This window comes from Vipera berus (assembly GCF_964194415.1).
Source record: "Vipera berus genome assembly, chromosome: Z".
NCBI lineage: Eukaryota > Metazoa > Chordata > Lepidosauria > Squamata > Viperidae > Vipera > Vipera berus.
The window spans coordinates 89,309,875-89,335,099 of NC_138205.1; the positions used below are offsets into that span (position 1 = coordinate 89,309,875).

Sequence of the window (25,225 nt, forward strand, 5' to 3'; positions counted from 1 at the left end):
ACATGGGTAACTCTCCGCACCCTTAGTTTGATCTATGATGCTCAAGATTCAAAAGTGCAACGGGTTTATTAAGGAGAGAAATGGAGTCAGCTAGCATAGTCATTTGTCCATTTTAGTGAAAAACTGTTTCACTTCTGTTTCTATAAGCCGTGTAAGGCATTTCGGGCGGCTGCTGAGCCGGAAATGAGCAGGAAGTGGCAAGACAGCCACAAGATACGTATTTGTGCTGTAGTAGCTCTTCAAACTGCCTTCATTTTCGATTACTGGTCAGCGACAGTAGCTAAGGACGCTTTTTTTAGGTGTGTTTGTCGCCAGGGGATGGAGCACGAACGCGAAACAGGTCCTCGCAACAGTGCATAGATACGTACATACGGAGTCCGGCGCGCGTGCCCCGGTTCCTTCCTTCAAGGTGGTTTTTCTATTCTCCGGTCTCGGCAGTCACAGAACCGCCGGACCGAGACTGGCAAACCGTCAGCAGAGCGACAAAAATCCTAGGCAAACGCGTCGCCGCCACCGCCGCGCGCGCGCGTACGTGCGCGCGTGTGTGGGCGGCTTCCGCCTTCCCCTGCAGCTGGGCGCCTGCGTGCAAGAGAAAAGGGGGCGGTGGTTCAACTCAGCAAGCAGCGTTGGCTACGACGCGGGGGGTGGTGGCGGCCGGGAGGCGGTGGCGGCGGCGGCCGGGAGGCAACCCTCCTTTCGCTCTCCCAGGCCCCGCTTTGCTTTGGCGGGTCGATGGATCTCTGAGCGAGGGAGGGACGCAGGCGGGGAGGAGGGAGGTGAATGCCCCCTCTTCAGTGCCTTTGCACCAACAGCAGCAGGTAAAGTCGGCTCAGCCCCAGGCGGTTTCCCTCGGTGACCCGCCCGATTCCCGCAGTATCAAATGACTTGCCTTCGTCTGCAAAACCCCCACCCCCCACCCTTTGGTTTCCCCGGGCTTCGTGTGGCGCCCTGCTCCTCCCTCATCTCCATTCCCGGCTGTTACTGAGGGACAGCCGTAGAAGGCGAGGAGGAAGGAAGTGATTTTGAGGCCTGCAAGGCGCCGCTCCCTCTCCCGTCGCCTGTGCTCCAGCTTCTAGAAGCAGGTCTGTTTGCTGCTTCAGTTCGTGACAACAGGAAGGTTGGAGGGAACCATTTTTGCTCTCTAGAGGCCCCCGAGAAGCAGAGGAAAAAGATTCCTTAATGGGGGCGGGGGCGGGCGTGTTTTACCGCCCTGTTTCTAGGAGGAAGGAGAAGTTGCTCTTTCTCCCCCCCCCCCAAGCCTTCACTCTTTTAAATCTAGCTTGTTGTGCTTCGCTCTCTTCCGAAGTGTTCCGAAAGGTTTTTCAATTTCAGATTCTGTTCTTCACACCATGTGAACTCGGAAGTAACCCCCAAGGAGTTCATCGGCATTTGCTTTCACGTGAACGGGTATAAAATTGCACCTTTCAGACACATTTACCAGACCTTTTGATTACATCAGTTTACTCATCATATGTTGTCCTTTAAAAAAAACGAAACGAAAGGCGTGTTTTTAGATAAGAAGAAGAACCCGAGTAGCTCTTTTTTTTTTTAAAAAAAAGTCTTAGATACGAAATTTGGTTGCTGTTGAGTCATGGCATCTTCCAGGGAGGTTTAAGATTAAGAGCATTGTGAAGGGCTATATGTCCCAAATGTGGTCACATTCTGAGAGTGCCTACATAGATGAATAAAACCCAATCATAAATTTATCAAACAGTGGAGTTTCCTAGCAAGAACCAACTTGGTTCTTTCATTATATGCCAGAGAAGGTGATTGATTTATTGATAAATATGGAAAAAATCAATAGTCCAGTGTATTAAATTAAAATGTCTGCATTGAACTTTGGCTAGCATAAAGTTAGCTTAGGTTATAAGGCATAGCTGTATTTTAACTGAGGAAGATACAAAATTTAAAACCACTTCTCCAAAAGAAAAATTAATTAGAACAAACTTACCTTCTGCCTTATTTAAAACAATTCTCATTTTAAGTGGAAAATAAGCCTGAAAAGGATAGCACTTCTTGTCAAACACAATACTCTAAATTTTCACATTGTAGAATTGGAGACATGTAATTCAGTGATATTTTTCAACATGAGGTGAAGAGAGATGGGAGTCTGTATCCATAGCAAATCTATGGAGGAAATATCCAAAAACAGGGTTTATAGAATGAAAAAAGATTTAGAAATGCCATTGGATCCAGGTTCTTGGACATCTAAACTAACTTTAACCATAATTATTACAAAGCAGTATTTTATTTCTTTTGATGATAAGCTTGTATAAAATTACCACATTTTTAATTAGAAAAAAAGCAAGACATTGTATGTGATTAGAAATGCTGCATGAATAATATAAATATGCACATATGAGTGTGTATATTTATATATTATGTAAAATAAGGAAATGATAAAAGTTAGATTTTTATTACCAAATATGTATGCTATACTTCAAATTTTATTTCATGAACTAAGACTTCTTAGCAATATTCATACACGGTTCTGTAACATTGTTTTCAATAAGATATAGTATTTTATGATTTGGCCCTCGTTCCATTTTAGAACACCACAAGTTTTTTTAGAACCTGATTGGTTAAAACAGGGGTCTTCAAATTTGGCCCTTTTATGACTTGTGGACTTCAACTCCCAGAATTCCTCAGCCAGACATGTTGGCTGAAGAATTCTGGGAGTTGAAGTCCACAAGTCATAAAAGGGCCAAGTTTGAAGACCCCTGGGTTAAAACATCAGGCTAGAAACTGGGAAACTTGAGTTTTAGTCCAGCCTTAGGCATAAAGCCAGATGGCCCTAGGACCAAGGCAGTAGCAAATCACTTCTCTAAAATCTTGCCAATGAAACAGGCAGTCTCCAAGAATCAGACACTAAAGGAAGAAAGAAAACGTTTTTCTTGAACATGGACATAATTGATGGGTATAATATCCTTGTTGTGGTTATGGCATGGAAGATGTATTTATAGAGGTAACATATATAGATAAATAACCTTAAACTTAATCTATTTGGCATATTACTGGGAATCCTAATCAGTTGCTACATGAAAATCGATGGTCTTCAGTGGTTAGATGGCCTAGAACAGGGGTGTCAAATTAGTGGCCCATAGGCCAGATGTGTCATGAGCAGGCCACGTCCACCCTGGCTTCTCAAAGACAAAAAAAACGCCATGATACGTCTTGACGTGACCGAGTTTGACTTCTATGGCCTAGACCAGGGGTAGGCAACCTCGGCATAGCTGACTCAGGAATTCTGGGAGTTGAAGTCCATGAGTCATAAAAGAGCAGAGGTTGCCTACCCTTGGCCTAGACATTGGTATTGAACTTAGATCTTTTTACCATTTATATTTTATTGTGTTTTACTAATCAGGGTGAAATGTTAATATGTATTGCTAGCCCATGTATGATATGCCATACACCAGGGGTCTTCAAACTTGGCCCTTTTATGACTTGTGGACTTCAACTCCCAGAATTCCTCAGCCAGGCACGCTGGCTGAGGAATTCTGGGAGTTGAAGTCCACAAATCATAAAAGGGCCAAGTTTGAAGATCCCTACCATACACTAAATAAATAAATCAATAATAAAAACTTTTTAGTGGGCAAAAAAAATTTGAAATCCATATTTTATTTTTTGTTTATTATTAAATTTATATTCTGCCTTTATTTGCATACTTTAAGCCAGAATACATACTATTTCTGCCTCCTGTTTTCCCCATAACACATCCGTGGGTGGGACAATGGCCCAAAAGTTTTCTTCATGAAATAAATCTATGTTTATTGAAAAGCCTACTGGTCTTTCTAGAGATACCAGATTTTTTTCTTTTTTTAGAAAAAATGCTCTTGTGAAAAAAACACAAATATTTATTTTGATGAATTGTTTCTGTAAAATATTGCTCCAACATATATTTATCCAACTAAGTATTGAACACTGTTTTGCTATTAGATTTTTCAGTTAATAATCGTGTATATTTAGCAAATTTTTCATTAACTGATAGTACTAGCAATTTTCTTACAAATATATTCCATTGAATTAGATACTAAGAATTAAACTTAAAATCGCATGCCAGGCATAAGAAAAATACATACTGCTTTAGAGAAATTAATGTTTTAATTCCTATTTATAACAGTCTCAATTTAGTCAAATTTTCTTTGTAAGATTTTTCCAGTTATATAAGTCTATTAAAAGTGAAAGTGTTTGGGATAGTTTGAAATTTCATATCATTGAAATTGAAATTCAACATTTTTTCATATACTATCCATATTAATAATAATAATAACGACAACAACTGCGTGATTATGGATGAAACGCGTAACAGTGATACCCATTGTCATCGGGGCACTGGGAACTGTGTCCAAAAACTTTACAAAACACATCAAGAAATTGCAACTTCCTGCAATAACTCCAGCAAAGCTACAAAAAACTGCACTACTCGGAACATCTTACATTTTAAGGAGATACCTGGTTGATACCTAAGATGCTGGCAGCAGCCCGTGTCAACCATTAGTGCCAGTCAATTTGATTGTTCAGTTGAGTGTGTTTCATGTTTTATGAATAAAAGTTTTGTAATAATAATAATAATAATAATAATAATAATAATAATAATAATAATAATAATAATAATAAAGTTGGAAGGGACCTTGGAGGTCATCTAGTCCAACCCCCTGCTCAGGCAGAAAACCCTATACCATTTCAGACAAATGGATGTCCAGTCTCTTCTTAAAAACTTCCAGTGTTGGAGCATTCACAGCTTCTGGAAGCAGGTTGTTCCACTGGTTAATTGTTCTAATTGTCAGGAAGTTACTCCTTAGTTCTAGGTTGCTTCTCTCCTTGACTAGTTTCCATCCATTGCTTCTTGTCCTGCCTTCAGGTGCTTTGGAGAATAGCTTGACTCCCACTTCTTTGTGGCAGCCCCTGAGATATTGGAACACTTCCTGTCATTTTTGAGGTATTCTTAAGAAGCACTAAAGTTAAACTTTGGCCTGGCTGTTACAATTACATTCTGCCCAGGTAGACCTGGACTTAACCACCAGTTGCTTAGCAACCATGTGAAGTTATGATAGACCTTCCCCCCCCCCACGTATTTATGACCCAGTTCCAAAGTTCTGAGAGCTGCTGCTCCATACAGTTATGTGATCTCATTTTGGGCCTTCAACACTGGCCCACATTTATTTCACATATATTTGCTGCCTCCTACTGTCATGATATGATTTGCAATGTTTTTTTCTCCTGAAAAATGATATTTAATTTCAGTTTTTGTCTAAAATGCCCTGTAATGAACAGTGGGTTGACTTAGTGACTATGACATTTGCTAATGGCCACAGAAATTTGCTTAATGACCATGGTGATTCACTTAATGACCATTGCAAAAAACGTTCATAAAATCAGATCAGTCGGCCTATGACCTGCTTTACACTCATCACAAGTTACAATTGTGATGGGTAGGCTCCATTATGGCTGTAAGTTGAGCACTACCTATAATTATTTAAATTATTTCACAAGTGTTAGTTTTCTTCATTTATGCATTTTTTAAGATTTTTTTTAATTTTATTTTTATTACTTTGTAAGTAACAGTGCAACAAGCATATGCAATATCCCTTCCTCCTGCTATTTTCTCCACAATAAAAACCCTATCGGTTGAGATGAGCTGGAAGTAACTGGCCCAAAGTCACCCCGCCAGCTTTCATGCCGTGACACTAGAACTCACGGTCTCCTGCTTTCTAGGCCACGACTTTAACCTCTACACCAGGGGTCTTCAAACTTGGCCTTTTTATGACTTGTGGACTTCAACTGCCAGAATTCCTAAGCCAGCATGTCTGGCTGAGGAATTCTGGGAGTTGAAGTCCACAAGTCATAAAAGGGCCAAGTTTGAAGACCCCTGCTCTACACCAAACAGGCTGTACCTGTCATAATGTGAACATTAGCTAGAGTGAAGCAATTACAGTGAAGCTCTCTTTTCTTTTTTTAATGCTGTACACAGATACTGCAAAGGATCTTATAGAAACCTGGTTTTTTCTAACTTCCATAATTAGAAAAGACAGATTCTTGGATTTTTTTCCAACTTTCCAATGAACCTTTGCAGGAACTTTCTGGTAGTTCCATTCAAATAGCATCCCTCAGTTTTTGAATTGGAACAAGGTGTTACTACTTTCTAAGGTTGTTTTTTTTTTAAAAAAAAGACATTTTAAATTAATGATATATTAAGTGTCAATAGCTATGGTTTCTAAATAGGGAAAAGATTGACTGGAAAAATTGGCACTGTAAGAAGCCCAAGTTAAAGAGAAGGTAATACTATACTGGTCAAATTTGCAAAGCTTTTGGTCCAGTTTCTGAGATTCTCTGCTTAATGTATATAGTTCATCTGCCAACATTTTTACATAGGTTGCTCAGACAGAACAAAAAAGCAAACATGAACAAAGAAAAAGATGAAGTGCTTGTGAGATAATAGTGAAAGCTATTTTTAGTTCCCCTTCCCCCAAATTGGTTATTTTAGAAAATGTTCATTAATTGACTCACTAGCCTGTTAACATAATAGAACAAATATTAGTTGGCAGACTATATTTTGTTTTGGAAGAGGAAAACAGAAGGAATCTTCAGATGGAGGCCCATAGAACTGAATGGGTCCACTGTGTTTTAAAAAAATTTTGATTAATGAGATAATGAAACAGTGGTTCCTGCAATCAATCAAAATATTGCTGGCAGGCCTCTGCTCAAGCAGGAGATTTGGGCAACCTTGCAAACATAAGATTAGGAATAAAGGCTTATGAAACATAAAGCAGGCAAAATATATTTTATCTGCAATGAATATTATCTTTTAATTTTAGGCAAAGGAAAAGGATAGAAAATGTATTACCCCCTTTCCAAAAAATGAGTGTATAAGTGCAGGATAACATATCAAAGAATCTTATTCCAGAGTTGTATTCAGGGACAAACTGCATTCATATGACAAAGCCAGCTAAAGAATTGTTCTGCAAAAATGTCTGTTTTTCTAATTTATATTTCTAATATTTGTTGAATGAATTAAAACTTAATGTAATAGTTTTATTTTAGTCTGCACTACCCTGATGTCATCTAGATACTTTAGTTCTGGGGAATGTACTTTAAGAAAGATACAAAGAAACAAGTAGTTTCAAAAGAGAAAAGTAAAAATGGTCAATGCTATGGAGAAAAAGGTACAAACTTTAGCATGCAGAGACATAATTCCTATTCTTTGTATAATATTTAGTTAGGTATTTGGAGAATACTGATTCTTGATAGCCAGAATCATTAAATATAATGAATTAAAGTTACTAGAAAATGCATTTTCATTGAAGATCAAGGTAAGTTTCTTAATTGTAAAAATAGATCAGCAATTTAGTCAATTGTGTATAAGAAATGAAGGACTGAAGCAGAGGTTTTGAAGCAGAGATTTTTAAGTAGTATTTCATTCAAAATATGCAATATTAACATAGCATCAGCATCTCCATTCTACTGATTGAATGACTTTCTAGATGATAAGACAGGGAGAGGTCAGCTAGATTTCCAAATACTTAATCTTCCAAAGACTAATGAAGACTCATTTAAGTCAAGGAAGAAGAAATGAATGGACAACATTCACTTCTGGTGCTTACATATGAATTCCTATGAAATCATAAATTCTTTATACCCAGAAAAATATTCGATAGCACAAATTTCAAAATAACTTGAATCTATGTATCTATGTACTTGTATCTATCTTGGCAAAGAGATAAGTTAGTCTTTTATTCCAAATTCCAATGTAATCACGGGCACAAAACCTGATGATATTGCTAAAATTTAGTATTAGAAATCAATGTATTTTCTGCTTCCATTTTCTTTTCTTTTTTGTCTTTATAAGTTATCTTTTCTAGTAGTTTCAAAACCAAATTTTAGTACATAATTCTACATCTGATGCTAATTCTCAGTATTTCCATCTTTACTTAATTTTGCTTAGACTGCACATTTTTGTAAACCTCAGTGAATTATATGGATTAGGTCAAGGAACCATCTAATCTAGTATTTCTTTTTTCAGTAGTAGATATCTAGAGCTGTATGGAAAGGGCAGAAAATAATTTAATTTCCAGCAAAAATAGATTATATTCAATAGTTACGAATTATACTAAATGATAAACCTATTTTTTCATAGATTTCATAATTATTATACATTATTTTCCTTTGGGAAATGGGCGGTATATAACTCCAAATAATAAATTTTGATCTAAAATGGGTTATTTGCTTGATATTTTTTGTTTTCTTCTTTTATGTCCTTTATGTGATATTTGATTAGATCTGCATGCTAGATAATGGATTAGATCTATATGCAATCCCACTGCAAGGGCTTATGTAAAATATTGTACTCACAATTTACGTTTTCAGTTATTAAAAGTTACGTTGCAGAGGATTGTGACATTTTCATCCTGCTTGATATGAACAAATCTTATATTCAGCTTTGACTAGGCTTTAATTTGAATCCAATAAAGAATTTGGATCCAAATACAATTTTATATCTGGTATATGTAGTCTTTCCATTTTGCTTTTTTGGAGTTCAAATTTGCTATCATAAAGTTATATATGGAAAATCTGCCTTGGTGTAAATATATCAAAGCATCTTGAATAATTTTTAGAAGGCTTTTATTACTATCCTACTAAGCACTGACTCAATTGCAGTATTTTTTGTTTGCTAATTCTTTCATTGTTGATACATTAAAAGACAGTATCTACTATTTCGATACTGTTAGTGTAAATTCTAAGTTTATCACTGGAACAACTATTTTTTATATTTTTACAAAGAAACGTAATAATCCTCTAGAATCTTGTATTGCACAATTTGTATAACAATATAAATAAGGAATGCATAACTTAGGTTCCAGGTATGTAACTATCATAAACCAACATGAAGTAATACTTTCTCAGTATAAATCCACATACAATAATACTTTCTAATAACAAAGCAGTACAGAAGAAAAGTTGGATATCTTGATGCAAGGAGAATGTGCGTGTTGAAGCATTCTTCCTGTAAAAAGCAGTTGCATGGTATAAACTCTGACTTCCCATTTTTGCCAAACCTCTTCAGTGACCAGTTTCACAATGAGGGTTTTTTATGATTAATGCACATTGTTGTTTATCCTTTACTTACATGAGTGTTTGAAGTTACAATGACACTGAAAAATATGACTGGTCCTTGCACTTAATGACTTGCAGCATACCCACAGTCATAGGAACACAATTCAGATGCTTGGCAACCAGCAAGTATTTACAATAGTTGCAGTATCCTGGGGTCATGTGATCAATATTTGCAGCCTTCCCAGCCACTTCTGGCAAGCAAAGTCAGTGGGAGAAACAGATTATTTTAATGACCGCATGTTTCATTTCATAACTGCAGTGATTCATTTAACAACATGGCAACAAAGGTCGTAAAATTGGGCCACTTAATAACTGCCTTGCTTAGCAGTGGAAATTCTGGTCCCAACTTTGGTCAAGGACTCCCTGTATTATGTGACAAGAATGTCCATATTTTGCAGAGAAGAAATAGCTAATCTATTCCAGTATAATAGAAATGGAAGGTAAGACTGCTGAATTTTAAAACTATCCAAATTATTGTATTAAAGATTTTTCCTATATTACCCTGCAGATTTTGTCTCTACTTGGTAGAAAACGAATTCACTTATTCAGTCCAAAAAATCTTAAGTCTCTCTAGAAAATTTTTAAGTGATTTTAATGTTTTAAGGACATGACAAGTAAAAGGAGCTGCTAAAGTTTTGTTCAGATAGCATCACAAATATTGGCTGTGAGTAATGAAGAAAATGAATTGAATTCAAAATTCTGCTGTCCCAGGGATGCACAATATTTATTCTATGTCAATTGTCTCTTTTGTCAATGGCTATAGAAATTTCAGAGATTATATCACGTGTTTTATTTTCTTTCCATTTGAATCTATCTGATCTGTGTATCTGAAAGCCATTTTTTCTGTAAAGCTATGTACTCTGCTCTTCAATCTCCTACTATATTGTCAGTCTATAAATATATGCTGTAAACCAGGGGTGTCGAACTCAATTTCATTGAGGGCCGCATCAGCATTGCGGTTGCCCTCAGGGGGCTGGGTGGGTATGGCCAGGGTGGGCGTGGCCTGGGTGGGCGTGGCTAGAGTGCGTATGGCCTACTGGGTGGGCATGGCCAGCTCTACATCATTCGCATCAAGGGTGCCTATGGGGGCCTGGGCAGGAGTGGGACAGATCTGAGGGTCTCTGGCAGAAGGAGGATCTCTGGGCCAGGGCCAAGGCAGTGGGGGCTGTTCCCTCACTGTTTCCAGGATGGCTTCGTGGGCCACATGAAACCACTTCACGGGCTGGATCCGGCCCCCAGGCCTTGTGTTTGACATGTCTGCTGTAAACCATCGGGCCTCAAACTTTCAGACTCTGTGGACTGGCAGCTGTGGTGGGGAGAGGGGATGGTTTTGTTCGTACACCTGCGCTTGTGCAAATGAAGCTTCACGTTCTCATGCACTTCATTCTGCCACTTATGCAGCCTGGTTCCCAAAAGGCTGTGGCCTGGGGGTAGGGACCCTTGCTGTAAACAATTATGCAAAGAATGTACATGGCACATTCAGATTTTAAAATCTTTACTATTTAAATATAAAAAGTGTTATTAAAAACTAAATTTTAGAATTTTAGCCTAAGAAATTAAATATACTTTCAAAAATAATATGCAAACAACTGTTACAATTTTGCCTTCCAATAAAGTGGAGGAAACAGTATTCCTTTAATGATAAAAACATTTTGAGTTCAAAAAGGAGCTAATATTTTTGTGCTGTAATCAGATGTAAAAAAAGCACTATTCTAATTAGCTCTAAGGGCTTTCAATGCAATTCTGTCTAGAAATATTTCTACACAATTCTGTGTACATTTAAAAATATACTTCAGAGTCAGAGATAATTTGTTGCATAATTAAAATTTTCACATATGAAACTAGCATTCCTGCATTAGGATGACAAAATATTCTTTATTGTAAATTGTCCTTTGAATGCTACAAGTTCATAATATATAGTATATTTGTTGTATGTGTGTTATGCATATGCATGCAAATATTTATAAAGAATATATGTGAAAAAATTTCCTGAGGAAAATAAAATTTAGATGTAAATCAGAATCATTATTTTGACATCACATTTTATGAGATTAGATGGCCATTCTGGTACCAAAAGATGGCCATTCTTTTGGTCTGTTTCAGCCAAATAAAAGTTACTTTGTTGTGCACATTTCTTATTTTAGCACATTATCATTCATCTTTCTATTGCATCTTCATCTTTCATTTTGTCATGTGCTGTCTACAGTGTAAGAATACATCCACCAGTGTTACTTGGTTTTGTTTTTACTCACTGAAGAAATTATTAATTTATCTGACAGAGGTCAGACAGAATATCTTTGGATTGAACATAAGTTTTCCTTGTTTGTCAAACAATATACTTGTTACTCCTATGCAAAATGGATAATAAAGTGCTAGTACATTTAAGTAGAGTAATGCATTACCTTTGGGATGCTTGCTGAGTAAGCACTTATTTCATGAAGTCAAATCTGAAGTTGTGTGTTTCAGACTGCTTGATATTCATTCCAGGAAAGCAAATTGGTATGTTTTCAGTCTTAGAGGTGTGAATGATACGTCTGCTGACTTCAGCAGTGGACAGTTGCCTTTTAAATAGGATGTTGAATTAACAAATCATTTGTCATTTCAATCAATATAAATTTATGGGGAGGATGGAAGATATATATTTTGTGTGTGTGTGTTGGGGTGTGTTTGTATAAATAAAATATATATCACTTTCCCCATAAATTAATATTGATTGAATTACTTAATGCATAATATATGCATAATATGCATTACATACATACATCTCCACAATTGCTATGCTTGGGCACTGTTAGAAAATCTGACAAATCGTACATTTCTTGTAAGTTCATATAAAGTCTACTACATTTTGGAAACAGATGTACATGTTAATTGTTTTTGTTTGGTTTCACTTTAGGCAGCTTTCCTTAATCCACTGGCCATCAGATACATTTAACTTTAACTTCTTAGCAATGAAATTTGAAATCCAACATTTCTAGTGGTTGTTAGTTCAGAAAGCTGTGCTCAGGGCTGTGTAGTATGCTGGAATGACCCCTTAGAACAGGCATGACCTATTGCTCCCCATGTGTTTCATTCTGTAACTTTCAGAAGCTCCAGCAAGCTTGACCATTTCTTAGACATTTTGATAATTATAGTTCAAAAACATCAGGTTTTTCATTCTCAAAACTTCCAAGTGGAAACCAAGTAGGTGTTGTAAGTTCTTGTTACATTTTAGCAACGTTCAAGGAATAGGTATTGTATTAAATCAGAAAATTAAAGATTAATTCATTACTTGATACCATGATGAGTTTAGATGTTTTAGGGACCGATGGGGAAAGAATATTAAATATATATTATATGTATAATATATAAAACTCTGGGCAGCTCTTAGTCAAAAATTAAAATAACATAAAAACTATATGCAAAATATTAAAACCAATTGCATTAAAACAAAACACTGGTGCTAAGTCACGTTTCCAGTGTGCTGTTGCCTCCTTTTATCCTACTGCTTGGAGGAAAGCCAGATCTCTAAAGCTGTACTGAAGATTAGGAAGGTAGAGACGTGTTGAACTTCAGGGGGATGGGTATTCCAAAGGGTAGGGGCAACCATGGAAAAAACACACTTCCTACTTGCAATAAGATGGGAATGTTTAAAGGAAAGCACTTGGAGCATGCCCATTCTATCTTAACTTGGTAAGACATCCTTAGGGAGATGTCCTTAGGTAAAAGCAGTCCTGCGCATAACCTAGTCCTGTGACTTACAGAGTTGATGATGAGCACCTTAAATTGCATACAGAAAGAAATTGGAAGCCAGTGCAGCTTGCACAATAGAGCTGTTACCTAGGCAAATCTAGAGGCGCCCATCACAGTGCATGATGATGTGTTCTGAAACAGTTCAGGTTTCCAGTAAGATAATTTTATGCTTTTTCAGATTTGTTAATTGCCTAAGGATTTTGCTCAATATCAGACATATGACAAACTTAAGGAAAGTCTGCTTAGCTTTACTCTCCTACTCCTGCTCTCCTACTCCTACTGTATGATATAGCAGATAGTATTGGTACCCTGGGAATGGGTTCCTATTTTTGTTTATATATTGTAAAATAGCATTTTTATTTATAATTCTATTGCTTATCAGTTACTTTTTTTATAGACTATTATCCTGAAACGTGGAATATAAAGAACTGTAAATGAATACATATTCCTAAATTAGTTGCAGTGTATAATTTTTCATAATCATGAAATTTCTCTTTAGTCTTCTTGTCCATAAAGGCAGGCCACATATTTTATTAAAGTAGCCACAATTAATACAGAAAACATATTTTCAGACCTATCACTAAACATGAGATAATCTCAAGACTGAACATGAATCCATGGCATGTAGATTAAGGAATATAATTCATGTTTTATTCATAATAATTAAAGTCCTATGGAGTTATGACTTTAACTAGTTTGCATTTCTGTATGTATTCAGACAAAATAACCATGAGAATATGATATATTCATTGCGTGTTTTCAAGTGCTAGGAAAATCAGAAGAGACAGGCAGTTCAAATATATGTAAAAGTTTATTGCTAGATTTAGCTATCTACAAGAATCTGAACTACTAATAGTCCAAGCAAATTGGTGGTAGATAAGTTGGAAACCAACTGTAAGTGGAAACAGATTGCCTGCTACCCAAAATGCAATTATGTGACTAAGAAGGTAGATGTGCAGCAGATGTAATTTTAAGGATGGGTCATAAATATTCTTTCAGAGTCTTTCATAATTTCAAATGGTTAAGTGACCAGATATAAGTCAAGGACAACCTGTATTAATATTTTATAAAGTAGAGGTTTGCATTTCAGTGATACTAAGATAACTCCATCACCAAAGCAAATTCTTGGTGACTTTTCCCTAATGTTTGCCTTTTGGTTATTTGTCTAGCTAGACAATTTTTATTAGAAAGTTATGTAGAGATAATAGAAAATATTCATCTTATAAGTCCAAATTAACAGTTTCCAACAGACAGATGCTGAATATATTCATAAATTAGGTAGCAAGCATATTTCCTTAACTTATCATGATTTCAGCCAGCTTTCATATTTCTAATATTTCAAACCGTACATTAGTTTTCTGTGATGGTTTATAGGAACGTGTAGGCGATGACCAGGCTGAGCCCAAGGGAGGGGTCAAATGTGTCATCAGTCATGAATTCCTCTGCACACATAAGAGATCTAAGTCCAGCCCATGTTGAATTCCATTCAATTCTATTCCATCATGTGATCATCATTTGCAATTTTCTCTGCCAGTTTTCCCAGAAGTATTTTTCCTCTCCTCCATGCACCAGGGGGGAGAACTAATGTGTGGAGCTGAAGAAACAGATCTTTGGGATGCTACTTTTATCCAGCCCAGTGTTGGACTTAATTTGTGCATTGGGAGAGGGGGGGGAGAATTGCAGCACTGGAAAAGAAGCTTGCATTCCACAGATCCAAGCTTCTCTTCAGCCTTTCTGTTATTCAGAAACAACATATATACTAGCTTTCATAGCTAGCAGACTTGTTTTTGAATCATGGAAATGCTCTTTCCAGCCTTGCTTGCCTTTAGAAACGGCGTAAGAGATAGAATTCTTGTGAAGACTAGGAAAAAAACTCTTATCACTGTTCAGAAGAAACATTGTGTTCATTAGCTTTCTGACTGGAAAGCTAGCAAATATAATCTTTATAAAGCGTAACAAGGTTTTTCCCAGCATTTCTACTGTTCAGAAAGATTTCATTTCCCAGCTTTCTGATTGGAAAGCTAGCAAATGCAATATTTCAGAAGGTAGAAAGTTAGTGAACAGAGGAAAGGGGAACCGTTGTGCTGAGTTGAGAAAGAAAGCTTGGATCTTCATAACATCTTACAAAACACCGAGAAAATACCAATATTTTTAAAGTACAATTGTTATCAGATCAATACAATGTAGTTTCTTTTTGAATGTAGCGAAAATTTGTTATATTGTTTGCTAAATTAGGCAGACTTTGCCCATTGACAATCCACTACTAATTGTAATATATTGTCTTTTTATTATTTTTAATGCTGATTATTTGCATTAAAAGTGGATTGCATCATGCTAAAGTTAGTGCCCTTCAGAGCTGGGAACAGTAAGATGAAATAAGTATCTTGCTGCTTTGAAAAGAAGAGTTTGCTCAAAAAAACGGTATTAGGAAGAGCAGGCTGACCTTGCTGGGCTTCCAGGTCTTTGATACATTGTTTAAATGCACTAAGTGCACACTTATTCCATCATTAGGAGCATTTCCCTGGAGAAGCCAAGATACTGAAGTTTTTGTGAGATGATCCTGAACCTTACTGATTCAAAATTTTCCTCTATAAGGAAAGAACTCAAAACTTTGAGGCAGGGGGAAAAGTAATTGTAACCAATGTGCTGTAATGTAAGTCCATGCACCTATATCTACTTTAGCTAATCCTGCCTCCCTGTTTAGTATTACATTTGGAACACAATGAGCTAACTGAAATGTAGTTCTTAGAAACATGGACTGCATCCTTTCCAGAGGAGTAAGAGACAAGCAAGGTCCTAGCTGAGCACCCAAAACTAGTTGTGCTTGAGTCTTGGCTATTCAGTGCTCCTGGAATATACTGTGCTACTCTGGAGAGGTCACCTTAAGAATTGCAACACCTTAAGATCAAAATTCCAAGCATAATTATCAGGGCCCTCTTCAATACCTCATCCCAAGAAAGCAGAACTCATGGAAGCAGTTTCTTCCAAAGGAACTTTTATTAAAAGAAGTTGATAGCAGGCATAATAGGCAGGATCTGAGGGTTTCCTGCTCAGATCAATAGGTTAAAAGAGTCCCAAGCAAACCCCACCCCAATTGTTCAGTCAGTTTGAACCAGCCAATCCTCAGGTGTTGAGTCCATTGTGGGAAAGGAGCTGATAACACCGTTCTTTCCCAGGCTTGCAGCAAGGTTGTTGGGTCTTCACACCTACCCTTCTGAAACAGGAGATAAGCCAGCCGGCCCGGAGGCACATTCCTTTCTCACCCCAAGGTAACTTCAAGGGAGAGACAGTTCAAAGAGTGAATATGCAGAAACAGCAGAAGGCATATATTGTAGCGATAGAGGGAAACAAGAGACATCCCCCAGGGTCTTCCCCCTCCCTTTCAGGAGTATGACACAACCCAGAGTAATGGAATAAAAGAAATAGAAAAGTGTCCCCCTTAATATATAGGTCCTGACACATTAGCTGAGGACTATCTGTAAATACATGGTTTCATGATAATATTTTGTCCCTAAGTTTTAAACATTTTTCTACTTTTGTATTGACATATTCATTTTTTGAATCTATTATCAAATAACCAATATTGCTAAACTGAAATCAATAGCACTTATTTAGTGGTGACTATCCCTTAATCTTCATTTTCACTCAAATTACTTCCTTTAGTTAATAATCTTTTCAGTGCTTTTTTTCCTGTAGTTATCATGGGCAGCCAAGCATCCTGGTCACTAGTTACATTTCTAATGAAAATGGACTCAAAAATGACTTCAATTTCCCCTTTTATTTCCTTTGTCTCATTTCTTGTGTGGCCCAAAATCTGCTCCGATTTGTTCCTTTCTCTTTATTTGGACAATAAAATTTTATTTGGTTGATGAAAGAAAAAGAAGGAATTTTTTTTGCTAGATATTGAAAATTACCTAAAGATGTTTGCATGGACATAGCTTTTTTTACTGACAACTAGAACTAACTTTCTTCTTTCATTATGTGCCAGAGATGGTGATTAAGTTTTATTGATGAATATGGAAAAAGTGATAGTCCAATGTTTTGTTCCATTCTAATTTACAACATCAATAGTAATGAATGATGGATGAGATATCCAAACATTAATAAATAATCTTAAAAGGTGTACTAAATCAAAGGAATAGACCAAGGAATCATCTTGTATAATGCTTCAAAAGGGATAAGCTAATTTGAGTGTCATTAATTTTGCTATATAAACAAATAAGCAAAATTCCATTTAAAATAGACGTATTCCCAACCAGGTAAGTATTGAATTGACACTGACACCTTTCCTTGCCTTTTATGTTACTATATGAAACCTTTAAAACAGGTCTCTATTAATGAAATATGTTTGGAGGCAGATGTCATATATTACTAAAACATCACTCTTGTAGTGCTGTATTCTCTTTTATTTAACGATCATTGAGTTTTGCTACAAAATGGTTTACCTCTTTATTTGATTGCATTTGAAATATTGAAATGGTAATAGACATTGGAAGCGAAAATGGAAAAACTATGGGTCATATTGCTGAACTACAATGCAGCTTCTCTTACTATTTGCTATGCAGGCTGCTGACAGTAAAAGTTGTGCTTCATTAATTATTAAAGCCTGATGCCCATCTTATTCACTTATTTTTTGCCCTATAGCCCTCTTAGCTATCTTATTATGTTGGAATGTGATGCTTTGTAACAAAAATGTTACATGTTTAAAATTATTTATATAACTCACAGAAGATTCTTATGCGTGACTACTTAGTGGGGCTTCCTCATAGGTCAGTGTGAATAGGATCACACTGCATTAAAATGTATTCTTTTTCCAAGCATAAATAATCTTTATTTTTTCTAGCTTTGTAAATGCATGCTTGTATGTGCCTGTTATGTTAATTTTTAAGTTTATCTGTGCTATTCTACTTCTAAGTTCAAGTAGTTTTGTCAGATTCCCTGCCAGCAAAATAGGCAAAGACAGTGGCTTTAGGCTTTTATATTAAGAAATACATTGCTAACTTTTCTAGATAGTATTACAAAAATTAATGGAGTTAAGACCTACATACAGGTAGTCCTTAATTTATGACAGTAATGGAGGCTACCCATTACAGTTGTAAGTCATGACAGTCGTAAAGCTGGTCACCCAAGTGACTAACCCAAGATACAAACATTTCTTGCGGTAGTTAACTCAATCACTAAAAGTCATTAAGTGAACCTACGGTTGTAAGGTAAACTCATGTGAACTATGGGCTGTTTTGGTTGAAAACTGGAAGTAAATACTGAATTTTTATTAAAATGTTATAAATTTTAGTCATATGACCATAGTAATCTGCAAACAGCTATGAATGCAGGCTAGTTGTTCAGTCCCCTAGCACCCAAAATGCAGTCATGTGACCTGGCTGGGAGCTATTGGAACTTTGGAACCGGCTTGTAAAATAGCTTTTGGGTGTCTTTTGTAACTTTGAATGGTCGGCAAATAACCAGACTTAAGTGGAGGACTACCTGTATTTGAAGCATCCATATTTAATTCCTATGGAAGCTAGCATATCATGCAAAACCTTTTAGGCTTTATCTACTATTTACATAATTATTATATAAAATGCCTTTCAGTAGAGATCTTTCTATAGGAAGTATTAAAAGCTGCTGAAGTAATATAATTTTAAAATGTGTTATGAAATAACTGAGTAAATTCTAATCTAACTCTTGATTAGGTTATTGATGTTAGTGTTGGATATGTAGTTTAGGCTAATTTTTGTTCGTAAGATGGATTGGCAACTTCCGCCCTTCGTAGATGCTCAGCTCTACTATTGCAGTCCTCATGATGTACACAAATCATGAAGAAATTTAGTGGCAAGATGGCTATATGTAGAGAATACTATCTGCCAGAATTTTTTTTGGGTCCTCCCTGCAAAAAAGGTGCTTAATGTCCAAACCAAAAAACTCTTGATTATCTCTTTTCCCTTCTATAATCAAGCATGTTTCTTGCAGCTACCAGACTCCACAACAACACCTTAAAAAGTACAGTCAATAACATCCAAAATATTGTTAGCTCTGCCTTGAAGAATATAACAGTTCTTTGACAATGCACTTTTATTGGCTACTTTAAATTGTTTTTGTTTATGATTTACTTTTTGAAGCTATTATCCTAATTAAAATGACCCGTGCATTAATGGAATGTAAATAGGGTATTCCAAATAGTACAAGCTTTTAGAGCACCATATAGGTGCTATTTTCGGATAATTATCTTAAAACTTTCATTAGAAAATGTTAATTTTTAATTTAAGAGTTAAGTACAATACATACCATTTTAGCTTTGAAGAAATTAAGACCATAACAATAAATGGGAATAATAATAATACTATGAAATATCAATTGAGTTGCAGGTTTGTTTATTTCAGTGTAGATTTTGGGACCATGCCACAAAACACATTCTATTTTTTTTATTGATATCCTTGTTGAGGGAAAAATGTTTCCTTAAAACTCCCTATCCTGGAACAGCTTGAAATGATAATCTTTGGACCTGATCTTTTTGATTATTCTGAAAATATTTTTTAGAGTGGGAATATGAATGGAAATTTTGGAGAAGCAAACTAACTTTACTTGGCTTAAAGCTTCTGGATTTCTCAAATTAGTACTTAAATTGTGATTCCCCCCCCCATGGAAATTTTTGCAGAAATTTGGCACAGTTGTTTTGATGCATTGTCATTTGTAGTCCTCCCAAAGACTGGGGCTCTTTACTGGTTCTCAAGCCCTCAAATGTTGTCAGCTCTTGGCCTATTGTTTTGATACTGAAATAACTACTGAGTAACTTATTGAAGGTTATTATTGAAGGACATAAGTTGCTTTTCTTTTCAGTTGAAATTGTGTTTATATTCAGATAGACTTGTTTATGGGATAATAAATGTGTTAATCCGATAATTCTATATTTGAGTTTGCTACTGCAGACTATATAGGGCTACTGTTTTCCTAGAAGTAAATATCTGGAAATCCTTGTCTGTTTCCAAGGAACATGAATGTCAGGCATTTAGAATAAGATTTAGAAGTCAGCCAAGTACTTTGTCCTCTCACATTTTGTCCTTTTATCTGAACAAGTGCCAGTTTGCACAGATTGTGTGTCAGTTTAAATACAACATAGATCAGTGTGCCTGATATCTTTCCATAAAAGACTTCAAAAAACTTTAGGTAGTTAGTAGATGGGAATGTTCTTTCACATTAAATTGTTCTGTAGAATTATAAAACAGCCTTTTGAATGCTTTCAAACAAATTGTTGTCATCCACTAATGAATGAGATACCATCTGTAATAATTAAGGTTATTCCAATTGTTTCTCCCTACAGCAAAACTTCTGAAGGTTTAGAGAAGATTGTAAAACAACGGCCAAGAAGGACTATAGCAGTATTGTAAGTACTGCACTGAAAAGAAAATGTAAATTAAGCATTTTGCAAATAAACTGCCTATATATATTTGATGAAAAATTACTTTGTGGAAATGAATTGCATGGAATGTAAAAGCATAGTTTATAACTGTAGTCTTGTTAAGTTACCAGGATTGCTTCATTCTTGTAAAATATGAAGTGCATTCTTGTAACATAATTAGAAATTCACCAATATCACAGAAAAATATCTTTTTATCTAACCAAGATTGATCTATTTTATATACATTTGTTTATTTAAAACTATCAGAATTTTAGAAAATCATTATAGTTTTGTTGAGTTGTCATTTATTTTAGTGACTTATTGTTTAGGTTATTTTGCAGAATTATTTATTTGCTGATTTATTTATGTATTTCATTATTTATTTATTTGATTATTTAGTAAATTATTTATCTGATGAATTATTAATACATCTTCATGACAGGCTTTAAATTATTTATAACTTAATTTTGATTTTATTGCTTTTCAACGCAGCATTGTTACTGATTACATTTCCCCCCCTCTTACTTGGTTCTTGAAAATTAAAGTGTTAGCTTTGAGGCAACTTTATATTCATTGCAAGATTCTCTCTCTCTCTCTCTCTCTCTCCCTCTCTCTCCCCTCCCTCCCTCCCTCTCCCTCGCTCTCTCTTGCTCTGTCTCCCTCTCCCTCCCTCCCTCTCTCACTCTCTCTCTCTCTCTCTGTATCCATATATGCAAAGATAAATGTACTCACATATATATTTTCTAAGATGTCCCTATAACTGGACTGTGAATGTCTGTAACTCATGACTGTTACCTTTTCAAATTTTTCTTCCTATATTTAATTACGTTGTCTTCTCTAAATTAGGAATGTGATTCTTCCATGTGGGATTCTGATGGAGAAAGATTCTATGGCTCTAGGTCATTATTTTACTGACATTTTTCATATTGAACATGTTGGTGTGGTTTAAAGCTTCAGAAATAATTTTAAGAACATAATATATGAAGTAGAAAGTTAATGGAAATTTCTGAAGACAATCAAATTTGAATAGTCCTTCCTTTGGAGAAAATTTATTGTATTATAAATATTTTTATCATTCTTTTCATATGTTATTCTAAACCTAATATGACTCTAGATTGAGATTATAGTTTCATATCAAATATAAGTCTGTTTAACTGACCTAGGCTTTCCATCTACCTTTTATCTGTTCTACTTTCTGAATTATATGCAGGATTTAAAATATTTGTGTTACATTTATTTAAATGTCTTCATGCTAAAGCATCTTACAAAAACAAGTTAAACTATAAAATGATTTTTAAAATAAGTAAAGTTGCTAAAATAAAAACACAGCTTTTTAAAGTTCAACTCAGATATATTAATTAAAAGAAATAAGTTTTAAAGGCCTGTGTAAGAGATAGCAAAAGTTAAATACGTAGTCCTTGAGCAACAATTGTAATGGAGCCTGTCCATATGATTGCAATTCATAATAGTTGTTAAACGAAGAATCCATGTGCTTGCCTTGCTTAATGCCCCATCCCTGTTATCCCTATGGGGATGTAAAGCAACCGGACAGCTAATTTCTTGGAACATGAGGTGCTTCAGGAGTCAAAAAGACCCTGAGAGGCATAGTTCAAGCCCTGTCCCAGGCCTCCCAAGGCTCCCCCAGCCCTCAGTTCACTTCCTTCCCATCAGGGTCCCCACAAGCCTGGACCTGCTTCCCACCCAGTCAGGTCCACATGCCCCTCCCCCACCCCATCACTGATTGCTTACTTGGAAACTCCAAACTGGCATTGGAGAAGGAGACCAAGGTGCTCTGTCCCTTGGCTGTGTTGCTCCTTTTTGGAAGTGAGTGGCATTTCAGAATGGTCACAATTCAAAAGCTTTCTTTCTAGTCCAGGGCAAAAAGGGGAAGCTACATACTGTGAGGAGAAACCAGTGCTGCACTGCCCTCTCCCAGACACCACAACAGTTTCAAACCATCCATACCAAGACTTTGAAAAAGCAAGGACAAGAAAGCTAGTTTGTGATGGTATGAATGCCACATCATTAGAGGCATGTGCAGGAACAAAATGAGGAATAAGGTATCACTGAGTGAGCTGGAGTGGAGGGGGATAGTCATGTGGCTTCCATGTGAATGACATCAAATTCTGCATCATAGGCCAGCCCTGTGAAACTCCATGGTTTTCCAGCAATCTCACTTGGTGCCAAGCAGCAGTGAGGAGAAATTGAAAACCTGCCGACTTTGCCTCTACTGATTGACTCCTTTATACATCCACTCTCCTCTCTCTCCATGTTTTCCTCCTCCTGATCCTTCTCCTCTGATCTAGTGTATGCGAGCAGTGTCATTCCACCTCTGGTGCCAGTTTCTAGTAGGTGAAGAGCCTGTTTGTCAATAACTTCCAATTATCAGCAAGCAAACATTCACCCCCTTCTCAGTATATTCTTCCCCAGCCCTGCAACCAGCATGCTCAAGGCTGGTTCTCAGATACTAGAGGACTGTCTTGTATTTTTCCCCTCTTGATTGTCATTGGGAGGAAAGAGTAACCTCTGGTTAGCAAAGAGAAAGAGATGGCAGAAGAATAAGCTGGGGAGGGGTATTGAAAACCATCTTCCCTCCCTAGAATTCTTGCCAGCATTCCCATTTACTTTGCTCATGGGAAATAAGGGAGAAAGTCAGTGTAAAAGTCAAGTGCCCACAGGCAAGTAAGTGGCTGCTGCGGGGGTGCAAATTGGGAGTAATGCTTTGGAGTGCAAGAAAGGTGCTGCATAGGTCAGGGAAGTCATGTAGATGGCAATATGGGCTGCAAGGTGTACATGGTAGTTCATTCCTCCCTGTTCTTTCTTTGTTTCCTTCATTCTGTCCTTTCCTCCCTCCCCATTTGTCCTATTTCTTTCCCAACAGGAAAGTAATGGCTGCTGCTAGCGGGGAGAGGGAGCAACAAATTGTAAGAGTGCTTGGAAAACTGTCACAGAATGTTGAAATGAGGATTATGTGACCTCAGTCCAGCACTGAGCAATCACCACTGCCATTTCCTTAGTCATAAAAATTATAAGTCCTGGATTTTGTGCACATTGAATACGTTTGCTTGTTTAAGATACTTGGTTCAAAAATTGTTGCCTTATGATGCACCAGTTCACCCAATTAAAAGTTATAACAAGAATTTTAGTAGTATATAGTAGATTGAGGCCATGTTTCCTTGCTATGTTAACATCTTTTAGCTTTATTTATTTCTGGTATTTGTGTGCGAAGTATGAGTGTGGCACTCATATAGTTTGTTCTGATGGTGAATATGATACCTAAATATAACTCACTGGTTTCCATGGCACATGGAATCCACAATAAAGTGTTGCATGGAAGAATGCAGACTTGTCAGCCATCTAAATAACTCTCTGTTTATAAGGTTTTGACTCTTAAACTAAATACAGACCTACATAGAGCCAATGGTGGGAGTGATGTGTTTATAGGGGTAATTATATTCTTTTCAGTGTTACAGTGGATGAAATCAGTGTACAATGTACAAGAACCTGACAATCACTTTGTTTGTTTGTTTGATTTAAGACCACCCATCTCATTCAAGAGTGACTCATTTTACTTGTAAAATTTTGTGATTTAGATACAGGTTGTCTGCGGAACAACATATTCTTAAATTCTTTCAGTTTTTTCAGATCTTCAGTAATACAACATTGATATGTGCCAATTTCCCCCTCCCCCCAATATGGTGTGGACTGTATTAGGCAACTGCCTCTGAAATTAAGACTGGTCTTCTACTTATTATCATAGAAGTAATAAGTCCTTAAATGATGTTTCTTAATTCTGATAGTGGTTTTTGATTTCATATTTTTTAAAAATAAATAATGGATAGACCATGAATGAATGAATGAATGCTGAATTAATGAATTTAAATGAATTTAGAAGCAGAATGCCGAGATCAAAAGATGTGTGAAAAGTGTGCTTTACAGAGAAGGTAAATGAAGAAACGTGAGGAAAAGCTAATGAAAAGGATGATAACAGTGCTTCTAGCTAAACCATTGGTATAGGTTGAGGCATTACTAAAGGCATTAGATATTTATTGTTTAAACAAAGAGAAACGGCACTTAAAATTAAAACAACAGTTAAAATTGAACACAATAGTTTAGAAAATAAAAATGACATGTCTTTTTTGAAGGTAAATAAAATCATTTTTAAACATAAGTATTACAGGTAGTCCTTGACTTACAGCCAAAATTGTGAGCAGAACTGTTGTCACATCAAGGATACAGTTATTAAGTGAGTCATACCCTGTTTTATGCCAATTTGCTGCACTTAATAAGCAAATCACTATAGTTATTAAGCGAATCACATGGTGGTTAAGTGAATCTGACTTTCCCCTTCAACTTTGCTTATTAGAAATCTCCTGGGAAAGAGGCAAATGGCAATCATGTGACCCAGCTACCCCACTGCCAGAAGCTGCAACTGTCATAAATACATAAATATATCAATAATTTTGATCAAATGATCACAGTGATATGTGGCAGTCATAAGTGTGAAGACTAATCATAGGCCATTCTTTTTAGCACCATGGTAATTTCAAAGGTCAGTATGAATACTTTAAGTTGGGGACTAAGTCATACAGATATGAATTACTTTGACTTCCTTAACAACTATGAACATTTTACAATCCATTTTTTTTACTTTCCTTTTATTTTTCATTTTTATTTCATTTTAATATTTAATGGTTTAGTAACACTGTTTATCTGTTAATCCAGTGTGTTATTATTTCCCTTGGTTTGAAAGTTTAGAAATTAATTAATGAGAAAGGATTTGTTGTACATTTCAAGTTAGGTTGTTGCTAAAATACAGTAGAAAAGGCCTCTAAATAGGTTTCACTATATAATTTAAATTATGCATGTGTATATCTAAATTCCTTATTTTGAAATATTGAATGTATGAATATTTAATTGGTATCTTGCTTTAGTATTTTCATATGCTTGCTTTAAAGGAAGCTGTTTCCTTTGATTTACATACAT

The 25,225-nt window shown here is 36.1% G+C and overlaps 1 protein-coding gene across 8 annotated transcripts in view; it reads left to right on the top strand.

Moving 5' to 3' along the window:
• The first annotated feature begins 630 nt into the window (after positions 1–630).
• Positions 631–25,225, top strand: part of TBC1D5 (TBC1 domain family member 5) — a 336,845-nt gene continuing 312,250 nt past the window's right edge. For 3 of the 8 annotated variants that reach the window (XM_081343519.1, XM_081343516.1, XM_081343518.1), the window contains exons 1-3: positions 631–818; positions 20,162–20,224; positions 24,606–24,791. The gene's annotated coding sequence lies outside the window, so the exon portion shown is untranslated. Of the gene's footprint in view, positions 819–983; positions 1,083–20,161; positions 20,250–24,605; positions 24,792–25,225 lie in introns of those variants that run through there. The other 5 variants (XM_081343520.1, XM_081343515.1, XM_081343521.1 and 2 more) reach the window with 4 other exon arrangements.